The sequence below is a fragment of the Triturus cristatus genome, chromosome 2_2, assembly GCF_964204655.1.
Source record: "Triturus cristatus chromosome 2_2, aTriCri1.1, whole genome shotgun sequence".
Classification (NCBI taxonomy): Eukaryota; Metazoa; Chordata; class Amphibia; order Caudata; family Salamandridae; genus Triturus; species Triturus cristatus.
In genome coordinates this window covers 966,923,023-966,938,200 of record NC_140582.1, presented here as the reverse complement: position 1 = coordinate 966,938,200, position 15,178 = coordinate 966,923,023, and positions in this window count along the sequence as shown.

Sequence of the window (15,178 nt, the reverse complement as noted above, 5' to 3'; positions counted from 1 at the left end):
GGTGGGGGTACGGGTCGTACTTGCACTGTTGGCATGGGGGGTACGCTCCGTATGTCCGCGGGTGGGGGTACGGGTCGTTCTTACACTGTTGGCATGGGGGGTACGCTCCTTGCATACGCGGGTGGGGGTACGGGTCGTACTTGCACTGTTGGGCTGGGGGTTACACTCCTTGCATTTGCGGGTGGGGGTACGGGTCGTACTTACACTGTTGGCATGGGGGGTACGCTCCTTGCATTTGCGGGTGGGGGTACGGGTCGTACTTACACTGTTGGCATGGGGGGTACGCTCCTTGCATTCGCGGGTGGGGGTACGGGTCGTACTTACACTGTTGGGGTGGGGGGTACGCTCCTTGCATTCGTGGGTGGGGGTTCGAGTCGTACTTACACTGTTGGCATGGGGGGTACGCTCCATGCATACGCGGGTGGGGGTATGGGTCGTACTTACACTGTTGGCATGGGGGGTACGCTGCATGCATACGCGGGTGGGGGTACGGGTCGTACTTACACTGTTGGGGTGGGGGGTACGCTCCTTGCATACGTGGTGGGGGTAGGGTCCATACATATCCGTCCCCACGCTATGTGATGTTTGTGCGGCCCGTACCCAGGCCTTTGCCACGTGGGTGCGATCCGTCCCGCCATTGTTGGGGTGACGTGTGTGGGCGTGGTCCGACTCGTACCCACGCTCTTCAGGCGTGGGTACGGGACGTACCTGTCTGGTTGTGTTGCCGGTTCGCGTGGTGACGGACTTCCGTTGTGGCGGTCGCTGGCTTATCAGGACACGCCCCCACCCCCTCGTGGTGACCAGGGCATGGGAGTCAGGTATGTCCAGGCCATGTGTGGTGTGTGACTCATGTGGTTGTTTTGTGGCCTGCCCTGGTCGTGCCACCCCCACCCCACCCCACTTTCCCCCCTCCCTTAGTTATTCTGACCTTCTGCGGCTTCTGCGTCGTAACCTGTAGAGGAGGTGTACTGCTATGAGGGCAGGGATGACTCGTAGGTTCGGGTCCATGTCTGTCCGTCGCGTACTGGTCCTCCTTGTTCGCGGCGTCGTCTGTCCGTCGCGTACTGGTGGTCCTTGTTCGCGTCGTCCTGATTTCCCGGCAGTTTTTGGCTGCCGCAAAATATTCACCGTGCGGGGTGACGTCGGTGCGAATCGTGATTCCTGGGTCGTGAATGGCTGGCTGCGTGCGTCCCGACGTCAGGTCGGCGCTTTCCCGGATCGCATTGGTAGGTGTTTTTTGTTCGGTCGGGCTTTTTTACGAATCGTACGGTAATGGTGTACCCGTGCGAATCGTAATTCCTTGTTTGTAAAATTTGATGACCGGGTACGCGTCGGGCGGAGATTATGCTCCGTCCGACGGTTCGTACCCGGTTTTTGCCGGATCGTGATCGGCACCTTAGTCGCCATTTTAACCATCCCACTTCTAAAACTTGTCCTACAACACTTTCTATGAAAACAATACCAAAATACAAGTTCCAAAATGGATGCCAAAACGGAGCGAATAAGTGAAAACAACACATCTTTTAATGCTTTTTTAAATTATCATTTTCCACAGCAATTAAAAGTATAATAAAAAACACAACGAACGCTGTTTTTATTAAAATTAATAATGACACTGACTAAAACTTATAAATACGAGCAAGACACCATTTTAAAAGCAGTTGATTATCAACTCCCGGAGAGACCAGACGTTAAAACCTAACCCTCTGACTCCTACACTGAGAGAACACTACAATCCATTGGAGAAGCATTCTTTCTTTCCTACTACAAGTAAGTTACTATTAAATTTAAACACCATGTTTTGTCTTAATTCATATTTCATTTCCATCCAAACAGTGCAGCAAATATAATTTAAATATTTTTTCAAATGTACCATAAAAATATTATTTTGTTAAGAAAAATTAATGTATACGAACTTATATGAACTGTTTTTTTTTCCTAAAAGAGGAATTTGTTTTTCTGTGACAACCAACATATCGTTTTAAAAATATTTTTTCTACACAAGCTACACGACTCACCTTTATTAATGTGAAGGTAAATTACTAAAAACTTCTAATAATGTTAATTTTGAAAATAAAAACATTAACTGTGGTATGGTGTAGGGGTAACAATTACTATTCTACCTCCAGGCAGGTGCAACAGCTGGGAAAGTGTGGGATGGTGTAGGGGTAACAATTACTATTCTAACTCCAGGAAGGTGCAACAGCTGGGAAAGTGTGGGATGGTGTAGGGGTAACAATAACTATTCTAACTCCAGGTAGGTGCAGCAGTAGGGAAAGTGTGGGATGGTGTAGGGGTAACAATTACTAATCTTTCTTCAGGAAGGTGCAGCAGTAGGGAAAGTGTGGGATGGTGTAGGGGTAACAATATTTTTTCTACACAAGCTACACGACTCACCTTTATTAATGTGAAGGTAAATTACTAAAAACTTCTAATAATATTAATTTTGAAAATAAAAACATTAACTGTGGTATGGTGTAGGGGTAACAATTACTATTCTAACTCCAGGTAGGTGCAGCAAAAGGGAAAGTGTGGGATGGTGTAGGGATAACAATTACTAATCTTATTCCAGGAAGGTGCAGCATTAGGGATAGTGTATTTATTTTTATAGACTAATTTATTTTTCTTCTCTTCTCTTCACAGATAGGTGCCGATCACGATCTGGTAAAAACCGGGTACAAACCGTCGGTCGGAGCGTATTCTCCGTCCGACTCGTACCCGGTTGTAAAACATTACAAACATGGAATTACGATTCGCACGGAAACACCATTTCCGTACGAATCGTAAAAAACACCGACCGACGAAAAAATGCATACGAATGTGATCCGGGAATGCTGCGACGTGACGTCGGGACGCTTCCAGGCAGCGTTTCACGACCCAGGAATTACGATTCGAACCGACAGCAGTCCGGACAGCAATATTTTTACGGCACCCAAAAAGTGCCGGAAATGCGAAGTACGGCGCGGAACGACCAGAGTAGGTGGCCCGGTAAGCGCCGTACACCCCCCAGCCCCCGCATGTACGCGCCGTACCCCCCCCAGCCCCCGCATGTACGCGCCGTACCCCCCCAGCCCCTGCATGTACGCGCCGTACCCCCCCAGCCCCCGCATGTACGCGCCGTACCCCCCCAGCCCCTGCATGTACGCGCCGTACCCCCCCAGCCCCTGCATGTACGCGCCGTACCCCCCCCAGCCCCCGCATGTACGCGCCGTACCCCCCCAGCCCCCGCATGTACGCGCCGTACCCCCCCCAGACCCCGCATGTACGCGCCGAACCCCCCCGTGTATGTACACCCGTGTACGTGTCGAACCCCCCCGTGTATGTACACCCGTGTATGTTCGAGTCGTACCCCCACCCGTGTATGTACGGTGCGTACCCCCAGCGCGTAGCACGTACAGTTCGACACGTACTCGGGTGTACATACACGGGGGGTTCGACACGTACACGGGTGTACATACACGGGGGGGTTCGGCGTGTACAGTTCGACACGTACTCGGGTGTACATACACGTACCGGGCACCTGTTTAGATGTCTCCATGGTTGCTATAGGAGTTCGGTGCGGACGGTCTTTTAACCATACGGTTGTACAATCGGACGCCCGGGATGGATCGTGATTCCCCGGTCGGACTTCGCTTTTCACGTTTGTACGGTAAATCGTCCGAGGACGTGTCGGACACTTTTTCCGACCCGAGGACGTGTGGGGAATTGTTCCCAATGCAACTCGTATGGGCTTTTTACCATGCGAATCGTGATTGCCAGTTTGTACGGCACTTGTACGATTCGTACGGTAAAAAGACCGGATTCGAGTCGTACGGGGAATTATTTTACCGGATCGTAATCGGCACCATAATGTCTACTCTAGAAGCTGCAAAATATATTAAATCTAGAAAAGGGAAAAATTTACTGAACCATGCAGGATACATATATAGTAAAGAAAGAATAAGTTTTCCTAGAAATCATTGGAGGTGTGTGCAATACTACTCTTCCCATTCCAGTGGCAGAGCGGTTACACTTGATAATTTAATGTAAAAACAACAGAACATAACCACTCTGCCTCTGCAATGGAGGTAGAAATAAGAGAAACATTAAATGAAATGAAAGCCATTGCAAGCACCTCCAATGATTCTACAGGATCCATTTTAAGAGAGGTTGCACAGCATGTCCCCAGTCATGTTGCTAGTAATATGCCTATAATTCCTAATTTGAGACGAATTATTCAAAGACAAAAGCAGGCAAGTAACATCCAATTAACTACACCACATACATTTTCTGACATTAGAATTCCACATGATCTTTCTATTTCTTTTGCTGATGAACCTTTCCTTCTGCATGATAATGAAAACCCTCAAAAACGTATTCTTATTTTTAGTACCCCACGTAACCTTGCTAAGTTAGAAAATAGTGAAATTTGGATGATGGATGGGACGTTTAAAAGTACACCCCATCCTTTCACTCAAATTTACACTATTCATTCAAAAATTAACACTAATGTAATACCCTTAGTATATAGTTTGCTACCTGATAAGACTTCTGCAACGTACTCTGAATTTTTATCAGTTATTAAAAATAAAACTTCCAAAAGTCCTAGGAAAATAATAGTAGATTTTGAATTGAGCATGATCAATGTGATCAGTAAAACGTACATGGATACCCAAATTCAGGGATGTTTTTTCCATTTTTCCCAGGCATTCTGGCGTAAATTACAAAAAACATCCCTGGTTGCAGAATACTGTCGAGATAGCAAACTACAGTTTGAATTAAAAAAATTAACAGCACTTTGTTTTGTTCCTCCCGATAGTGTGGACGAGTACTACACTGCTATTACTGAATCTGATTATTTTACAAGTAATGAAGAAAAATTGGCACCCATTTTAAATTATTTTGAAGACACATGGATTGGGCACCTAAGCAGATCGGGTCGCAGGAGGAAGCCACGATTCCATGTGGAGTGGTGGAACTGTTACACGAGCTGTTTAGAGGGAGAAGCAAAAACAAATAATGCCATTGAGGGATGGCATAACTCCTTCAACCATACAATTGGCAAACCACATCCTAATTTCTACTCTTTCTTGGAAACTTTGAAGAAGGAGCAAAGTTTTCAAGAAATGAGACTTTCCCAAACACTAGCTGGTAGTCTAAACCCACGAGTAACTCTAAAAACAAAGGAAATGTCTGAGAGACTATTGGGTATTTTACAACAGTTTACGTTGTGTGTGGCTCTAGACTACCTAGAAAATCTTGCTAACATTCTTTCTTTTTAAATATAGATATCTACATACTTTCCTGCTTTGCATAAAATTAAAATTAGCATTAATTACAATTGGCATAAAAAATTTTCTCAAACATTTTTTCCAAATTATTAGTCGGGTCTACTTTTTTTTTACTTTTTCTTTTTTCATCTCCTTGTTCTATGTGTATTCTAACTTTTTTCCAAACAACCAAAGTATCAAAAACAAGTTCCCTAGAATATGTTTCCCATTTTCCAATAATCAAATTCAAGATCTTAATTACTACCTCCAAAAAATCCAAAATGTCTCTACCTCTTCAAATATCCCTATGTCAAACCAGGAAAACAAATGCTCAATGATGCTTTATCAATAGTAAAAACACATTCATTTTTTCACAGAAGCCGAAAATGCTAAAGTTTATTTTTTTCTATACAAAGTTTTAAATCTTGTCCTTTTTAACCGAAATGATTTTGTGAACATTTTTTAACAAACTTTAATTAATGTAACACAAAATCCAGACTTTTTTTTTTTACAATTAACTTTCATCGACCCGACATAGGCACACACTAATAACATGAACGTGGACATGCTTTTTTACATTTAATACATCAATTAGTTATACCGCAACCTCTCCTTATTCTTTCTTTACTATATATGTATCCTTTTTTATCTTTATATCAATCAATAAATGTAAAAAAAGTTTCCTACCTGGACGCAGATCAGCTTCCTGCTGCTTCCTCCTCCGATGCTCTCCAAAATGGCGCCTTACGTTTACGTTCACGTCATGACGTCATCGCGTGCTGCAATGAAAAAAAGGGACTATTTTATTTATTTTTTTATTAAATATATGTTTATTATTATTAATATATAATGTGCTTTTTTTTAAAAATATGTACATTATGTTAAAAATTTTTATAAAACCTTAATGTTATTCCAATGCTTTTTCAATAAATACTTATTTTTTACACCTTCTTTGTTTATGTTTATTTATGATAAATTTGTTATTTAAACATGTTATATATATATATAATATTTTCTAAATTTACTAAATGTAATCCTTACCTCGACACTACTTCCTTTTATCTTCCAAACTTTCCTTTTCGTCTTTTTTCACTCCTTCCTTTCTTGTTCCGCGGGTTGTATCTGCTTCAGCTGCCAAAATAAATGAAGGACAATTATTCACATAGACTTCAATACAAAACCGTGGGAATTTTTTGCAAATATGTTCAAACTTCCTTTTTTTTTTTTTAATTTTTAAAAAATATTCTTTCTTTTTTAATACTCAAGTAATAATGTTATAATTTTTTCAATTTTAAAATCATTAAATGTTTTTTTTAAAAAAATATTTAATTATATTTATTTTTTTACATAATATTTATAATAATAATAGCTTGTATTAACACTACATTTTTTTATTTATTTATTTATTTATTTATTCTCGTATACATTGTTTTGATTCTATTTATTAATACTACAGTAATTCAAAATTTAACACCTTTAAAAATACAAATAATAATTTTTATTTAAAAAAAAACTCTAATATTAATAAACACTCATGTATTATTACCTGTGTGCTATTACTTTACTATTTCTTTTTAATTTTGGTTTATTTATTCACCTATTTTTTTTTATAATTAATAATACTACAATATATCCACAATTTTATTGATTGTTATTATACTCCTAACATAATACATATAATAAATATATATTTAATAAATACTCTAGTATTAATAAATACTACAGTATTAATAGCTGTGTGCTCTTTGTTTTCTATTATATATTTTTACATTACATCAAATTTAAATTCAATAATTTTTTTTGGAGCTAATACTCAAGTATTAACCTTTTTTTTTAAATGTTTTAATACTCAAAAATTATTAATATTATAAATAATATTTTAAATAAATACTCATTTATTAATCATCATTCTTTTTTTTATTATTCTATTTTCTTTATTTACAATAAATACTCAAGTATTAATCATTATTTATTTTAAAAATTCTTTAAGTATTTTTTTTTTCAATATTTATTTTAAAAATTGCTTGCGTTGTAAAGGTCTATGCGTTGTAAAAGTACTTACGATGTAAAAGCATGCGTTGTAAATGCATGCGTTGTAAAAGCATTTGCGTTATAAAAAATGCGTTGAAAAAGCATTGCGTTGTAAAAGTTGCATTGTAAAGGTTGTTTACCTAAACATTAGAAACAAAAACACAAGTTTTGCCTCTTTGGAGGGAACTACCAAGATTGGCAATACCTTAATAGTACAATTTAAAGAGTTCTTCACCCATATTATTAACCCCCCACAGGACGTCTCTTGTCTGGGCCTATACTGGACAGGGCAAATGAGAGTACCCACATATAAAACAAGTCACAGAGTTCCAGGTTTCTTGTCAAGCACAGATTCCATTAAAGTACCCCAGTCTGGAACCATGAGTTTGGCTTTTACCCCGGCAACATTTCATATCCGAATGCTCCATTTTTATTCTACGTTTGGGACCAATGATGAACTTAATGGGTGATCTTGAATATCATCAGCATAATGTGCTAGTTCTTCAGGTTGACAGTTCGATCAGGAAACATTCCTTGCGTTTGTGGTAGGGATGGTCGGTGGTTACCAAACAGTCAATCAATGTCCTTAAGTGGTGATGAAGGCAGACCTACAGCAGTGTTGTTTACACTTGAAGATGGGGAGCAGGCTTGGCAAACCTTTCCGTACCTAGAGTGTTGCTCCAGAGGTTGGGCTTTAGAGCTTTCCTTCTTGCCACTCAAATAACTACCCTTTTGTTTGGCACTTCTTCTCAATTGTGGTATAGTCAGTGGCAAACAACTTTTACCACAAACTTCTTCCCCGCAGGGAATCACAACGTGGTCGTTACTTCGACCGCATTTTGATTCCGCATACCATTACTCCGCAAGTCGGAACAACGACTTGCGCGGGGTGGAGGGAAGGTGTTGGATTTAAAATTCAACACCTTCCCTATTGTCCGCACAGACTGGAGTTGGAATAGTAAATTATACTATTCCAACATCCAGCGCCCCCCCTCCGCAAGTCGTTGTTCCGACTTGCGGAGTAATGGTATGCGGAATCACAACACCGTCGTTGTAACGGCAGCGTTGTGATTCCCTGCGGGGAAAAAGACTGCGGGATAACAACATACATTCATAGTGAGTGTATAAGAAAAGAGTTTGTGACTAAGATATTGCAGGGAATGAACCGCGTCGTCCTAGGACAATCTAGCTACCAAGCCTGTGGCATCTTTCTGGATGATAAATGGAGCCCTAAAATCAGTACATCCTCAATAGGGTTGTTGGTAAGGGTTTACTTCAAGGTGCTAAAAGTTTCCTACTCTATATTTACCCAGGGAATTCACTTGAGAACCTGTTTTTGTCGAAGGCAATGAGGGGTGCAGCCATGATAGTTAAGTGATGACTAAACCACCTATAATATCCCTCAAAACTGAAGGACTTACTTCTTAGAAGTGGGTACCTCTGTCTTGTGGAGAGCTTCAGTTTTCTCTCTGGTTTCAGAGCACGATTCCCAAATAAATATCCAAGGTACATGATGGGCTGCTAATATACCTTTTGCAGATGCCCAGCCTCTTATAAGACTTGTAAAACTGCTATCAAGAAGTGATGGATAATCTTTCTAGTAGGTGATTAAAAGAAAATGTCTTCAAGATATGCCAAAGCTACATTTCATGAGGTCAGAAAATGATGTCGGAGTCTCTTGAAGGTCACAGCAGCCCTGTTGATGCCAAAAGGCAAGACCTTAAACTGATAACAAGCACTTTGTCAGTCAACAAATCAGTTTTATCACAGTCTTCAAGTTATAAGGGTACCTGTCAGTGTCCTTTCTTTAAATCTATGTTACTGATGCTAGTTCACTTACTCATGGGATATGCATATAAATCTGATATTTTGTTTGTTTGTCAGAAGTGGATGCACAAATACATGGCCGCTTATGGCTTGGCCACAAACACAATAAGAGAAAACCAATTACTATTCAAGAGTGCAAATATGTTAAGTTTCAGCATTGTGTAGTTCTGTTTGCACCTCACTCAACGTGCTACCGTTATCCTGTAGGATCACATCTTTACCTGATCTCCTTTGGTCTGATGAGTGAAAATGGGGTTTGCTTGGTAGGCAGGAAAAAAAACAGTACCCACAGTTCCCAGCAGTTAATACAGAGATTTATTTAATTTGACTTTAGTAGGTGGAAGGTCTATGATCTTCTTCCATGTGCCATGGATTTTTATGGGAACACATGTTGTCGATGGTCATATAGGCTTCCTGTGTGAGTCCCAATGTGAGTGAATCAGTGGATGTTCCCATGTATTTAACATGATATATCTCTGCTCTAGTCTGATGGTTTGGAAGGGCAACACGAGCTGTCTTTTCTTTTTATTTTTTATAAACATATTTTATTGATTTTTCATACAGCAACATCATATGTAAAAAGAGGCTGCACATTGTTACAATATATGTACTCAACATATCGTATACGATTTCTTCACTTTGACAAGAGTCTCTATACAATTCCTGATGGCCTCTTACATATCTTGAATGACATTGTATTATGTCTCGTATCCAATTAGGACTGTTCCTGGGTACATTTCAATATATGACATTATTGCTCAAGAACATCCTTTAGAAATCAGGCAGCATATGTCATTTGTAGTACAAAAAAAGAGTCAAACAAATACGTCTTGACATGTTTCATCTAACGTACTATAACAAAATACACCCTCCCTCCCTCTTCCCACATGCCCGGCAATCACTTTCCATCATCTACTTATTCACATGCTCCTACCATGCGCTCGCTTGCATAATATCTGTATGGGCGCGCTTATCCTCAACCCATCTTGTCCTGGAATAGATAATGCTGGTATTGTATGTATGTGCGGTGGTTAACTTCAGTTTGGGGTTACGGTATATACAGCCATATCCCCTCAGTACGATTGTATATCAATCACAGCATATTTCTCCATCAAGGCATTCCAATCCATAGACATAGGTGTCTTTCGTAAACCCCTATGTTCTTTCTCTTCAATTCAGCCCCTTCCACCTTACCCCACCTAATCATTTCCGCATGCCAGTCCTGTACAGATTTTTTTGTAAAGCGAAAACCTCTGATACCATAGATCACTCTTTTTACTTGTCTCAGCGAGCCTGTTTAATGACTGCGAGCATTTATATCTTTTGTACAAGACTCAAAAACTTTTTAAAGCAAAAATAAAATTTCTTCACTGTGTCAAATACATGTCCTTTACATAAAACATACACAAAACTTTATGCAAACATTGAGCAATTACTTAACATATAATACATAAACTGAGTGACAAATCTACAAATATAGACAAGACGTGAGGAAATTAAATCTCCACAGCATTCAGATATCCTTCTTTGTTTATCAAAACGTGGGAACTCAAACTTATTTATGCCTCGACGTAAATTACTTTCTGGTCCTATACAGGGTTAGAGAGTAGTATTCAAAGGTAGTTGTGCAGGGCATTGATTAGATGTCTCGCTTTTGTTCTCCTGGGGACGAAGATGTCTGATTACTGTCCCAAGTATATCTAATTGTCTGTTAGCCGACACGTTTCGACCTGTGGTGAAAGTGGACCTATATTTTATTCAAGAGGTCTTCATCAGGGCTCTTATCTGGTTCCAAGTGGACATCTGTCTCCTGTAGAGGTAACAATGTGCCTTATTTTAATGTATGTTAAAATCTTATTTTTTGTTTTTGTTTGAAACTTAAAATGGGGAAACGTACGTACTACCAGTTTGTGGATTACTGGCGTCTTCTTTTGCCTATAATACACAAATGAGAACACTCTGTGAGCTGTTGATTTAATTAATAAGCTATACGTTTCAGAGCTGTATAACTTTTGACTTATGTGTGAGTCCTTTTTACATACCTATTGTTTTAGGTCGGTAGGTCAGGGGAGGCTGTGGTCTGGTTCTGGTCTTTTCTTATTTTGGGCTGTCGGATTCCCTATGGGTGCAAATGAGGTGCAACCATTTAGTCACGTGAGAATAAAGATGAATAGCCGCTAATTACCCCTTTGTGTGTTTACTTAACTATGGGCCGGTTCTTATCTCTTGTGAACTTTGTGTGAGCTTTTTAGTCAGCGGTTGAAAAGAGTGGTGAGCGTTATGCCCGACGGTGCTTGTGATAGTACCAAGCCACCTGTGTCCCGTACGGTTCAAATCAGAATCATCTTTAGTCACCGTATCTCGTAGGTGGGCAATCTTGTTAATGTTACGGGTGAACAAAGTGCGGCGAACGCGTCAGGTACTTTTTAACTCAATATCCTGGCGGTGATCGGGTGCTCGTACAGAGGAGACACTGCTGTTAATATACCATGCGTAGACGTGCTCTCAAACGTGCTCGTATATAGGAGCTGCTGCTGTTAATAAAACATGCGTGGACGTGCTCTCAAACATTCTCTCTTGTGAAGCGGGCTGTGTCTCCGCGTTTTCCATACCTTTTTGATTCAATTTGTTCGTGTAAGCCGGCTCCTCTATTTCGTTTTTCCTCGGCTGGTTCTCCCGCTTGTTGATCGGTCTTTCCCCTAGCTTAATCTTCTGCCATTGGAGATCCTTCCGTTTCCAAGAAGCGTGGTGATTGGTTTATTACAGTTCTCGGCCTCGTTACGACTGGTACACGTCACTATGCGTTGCTGTGGCAACGGTTGTTGTGGTTGTTCGTTCTTCCGTGTTAGACTTGATGAATTTGTTTTCGAACGGAGGTGGTTGAATTCTTTTTTTCTCTTTATTCACCTCGGGAGAGTATTGACATAGTCTTGTGACATTTGACGGTTTTCATATTATGTTTGTTTCGGCAATCGTTTGCCACGTTCAATAAAGTTGTTCTTGAAAGAAAGGGGAGTTGTTGATGGAAGAGCATGGTATTACCTCTCACTCCTCAGTATCGGAACGCTAATTTCGTTCCTGTTGTTCCTAATCTTTATAGCAGTAATCTTTTTATGTGATTCGTTACCCAGGCAGAAGTGACCTAGGTGTAACAAAATAGCCATTAACACTTCTACACTGAGTCAAAACACAGCCCCACTTCAATTTATTTTCATAATCTTGGAGACACTAACGTACCCAGTCACTAAGTGTAGCTACACCCTTGACAAAACCAATCACAGATTTAACGTCCCTTATATCAATGACAGAACCAAAAACTCTCAGCTTCAGAGAGGAGGATATAGTAGAACTCTTAAAACGTCCATCCACTTTTAATCTAGGCAACAATTCCACCAGTCTTGCCCAACAATCCGATTTAGAAAGACTAACAAGACTTAAGAAAAAACAGATAAGGACAGCCCTACATGGTACTTTTAGAACACCTAAGAGCCGGTACAATACCCTCTGGATTACAAGTCCAAAACATTCCAGTTATTTTCACAGACCAACCGGAATATCTGGAAGGATTCAGCCACATCGGAACAAAATGTTCTAGAGACTGGATGTTCCATTCAATCAAAACTGCAGAACGCCTGAGCCAAAAAGAACTGGAACTGATCAAAGAATTAGAAGACGCTTTACTTAACAACTCAGCGTTAGAGAACGCTCAAATATTACTCTCTAAATTGGAAAAAGAAAACACGACCTTTAAGAAAAACACAGAAGACGCAAAGAGATTAAAACTCCACAAGGATATAACCAACTTCTCAGAAATTAAAGTATATCCATAATTGGATAAGGATTACTACAAGCAATCCCAGAACATCGGAGCCCTGAGAACATACGGAGGAAGAAGCAAGAGACGTTTTCTTACATTCTCAGACGCCACATCATCTTCAGGTACATCAAGTGAAAGCGAAGAAACACCTTCTGCCAGAAACAACCAACAAAGACCTTTTTACCAACCGGCTCCTTTTTTAGACAGAGGAAACAGCCGACAGAGAGGCAGGACACGAGCCAACAGATGGTACAACCCCCAATCCAACCAATACCAAGGGGAGATTACAACCCGGAGAAACATATATCGTTGGTAACAGAAAACATGGATTTCATATACAATTTATCTGAGCATGATTTAACCCTAGACGAAATAAGAGTACTACAGAAAGGATTGTCATTCGTTCCAGTGGTGAAACCAGATCTCAACCAAATAAAATTGGAAATAATACAACTATTCCGCAAAATGCGCCTTAAGATATTTTTCCAAGACAGAGAAGAATTGACGGCTCAAAATTTTTCAGGCTTGAAAAATCCATCGACTTTCTTTCCAAGCACTTCCAACATGCCTATTGAACTCTTGACGTTTGAAAAAAAATGTACTAAGAGATCTAGGCGAACTAGAAAAAAAGAAGCCATTCATTAAATGGAACCTTACAATAGAAGAAAAAAAGGCTCTAGAAAACCTGGCACTGAATAAAAACCTCATAATTAAGCCAGCCGATAAGGGAGGAGGAATTGTAATCTGGCCCAGGGAGAAATACGAACTAGAAGTACAAAGACAACTGGCAGACAGCAAATACTATCGGAAGACCAACGAAGATTGGAATAGACTAATCAAAGAGAAGTTATTGCCTATCATACAAATCGGAAAAGATGAAGGGTGGCTAACAAATAGAGAGTCCCAGTATTTGAATAATGACAACCCACGGACACCAATAATGTATCTCCTCCCTAAGGTGCATAAAGACCCCAACAATCCACCGGGCAGACCCATTATTTCAGGAGTAAACTCGATTCTTGAAAGACCAGCAAAATATGTAGACACCTTTTTAAAACCACTAGTCTGCAACACACCAAGTTACATTAAAGACACCATGCAAGCCATTACCTTACTGGAACAGCTTCCCTTCAACGAAGAAAATGAACTTCTAGTGACTCTCGACATCGTAAGCCTTTACTCTAACATCCCACAAGAGGCAGCACTAGAAGCCCTACAAGTATTTTTGGACAACCGCATGCGTCCACACAGTGTACCCACTACCTCTCTAATACAACTGGCTGAAATCTGCCTGAAATACAATTTCTTCACCTTCAACGAAACCCAGTTTTTACAAGTCATGGGTACTGCGATCGGTTGTCCATTTGCCCCAGAAATGGCCATCATGTTTATGGCCCTCTATGAGGACAAATGGATATACAACAACAACCCTCATGACGGACATATAAAAATTTGGCGTCGTTACATCGACGATGTGTTCCTCCTATGGAGAGGCGATGAACAACAACTTAGAACTTTCGTCACTTGGCTGAACAACAGAAACCCGAATATTCAATTCACGATGAACTGCAGCAATGTGGAAATGAATTTTTTGGACCTCCTTATTCAACATGAAGAAGGTCATCTGTATACCACACTTTACATAAAAAAGACGGACAGAAATACATTTCTACACTATTCCAGCTTTCACCAACGAAATCTGCGCGAAAATCTACCTTTCAGCCAATTTTTGAGGCTAAGGCGGAACTGTTCAAAGAAAGACGATTATTTCATCAATGCGACAGTACTACTTGAAAAACTGTTAAAGAGAAATTATCCCAAAAAACTACTCAAGAAGGCTATGAAACGGGCTTGGTACACCCCGCGAGACTCTCTTCTCACTCCAAAGACAGAGAAAACAAGTCCATCGTTGGTATGTGTCACCACGTTCTCTAGACACACAACAGAGGTTCAAAAAATCATCCGAAAAAATTGGAACACAATCAAAAGTATACCACCTTTCAGACAAAGTCCAATATTCGCGCTGAAAAAGAACACAAGCATTCGAGAGAAACTTGTAAGAGCAAACACATTTATCAAACAACCAGCAACAACTTTGAGATCTATGCTTTCGTTACCACCGATAAAAGGACATCGTAAATGTGGTACCTGTGTGTCATGCACCAGCACTATAGAAGGCACAAAATTTGTGTATGGACCAAAATACATAATCCATGATGATTTCACAAATTGTAACACCCACAACGTGATATAC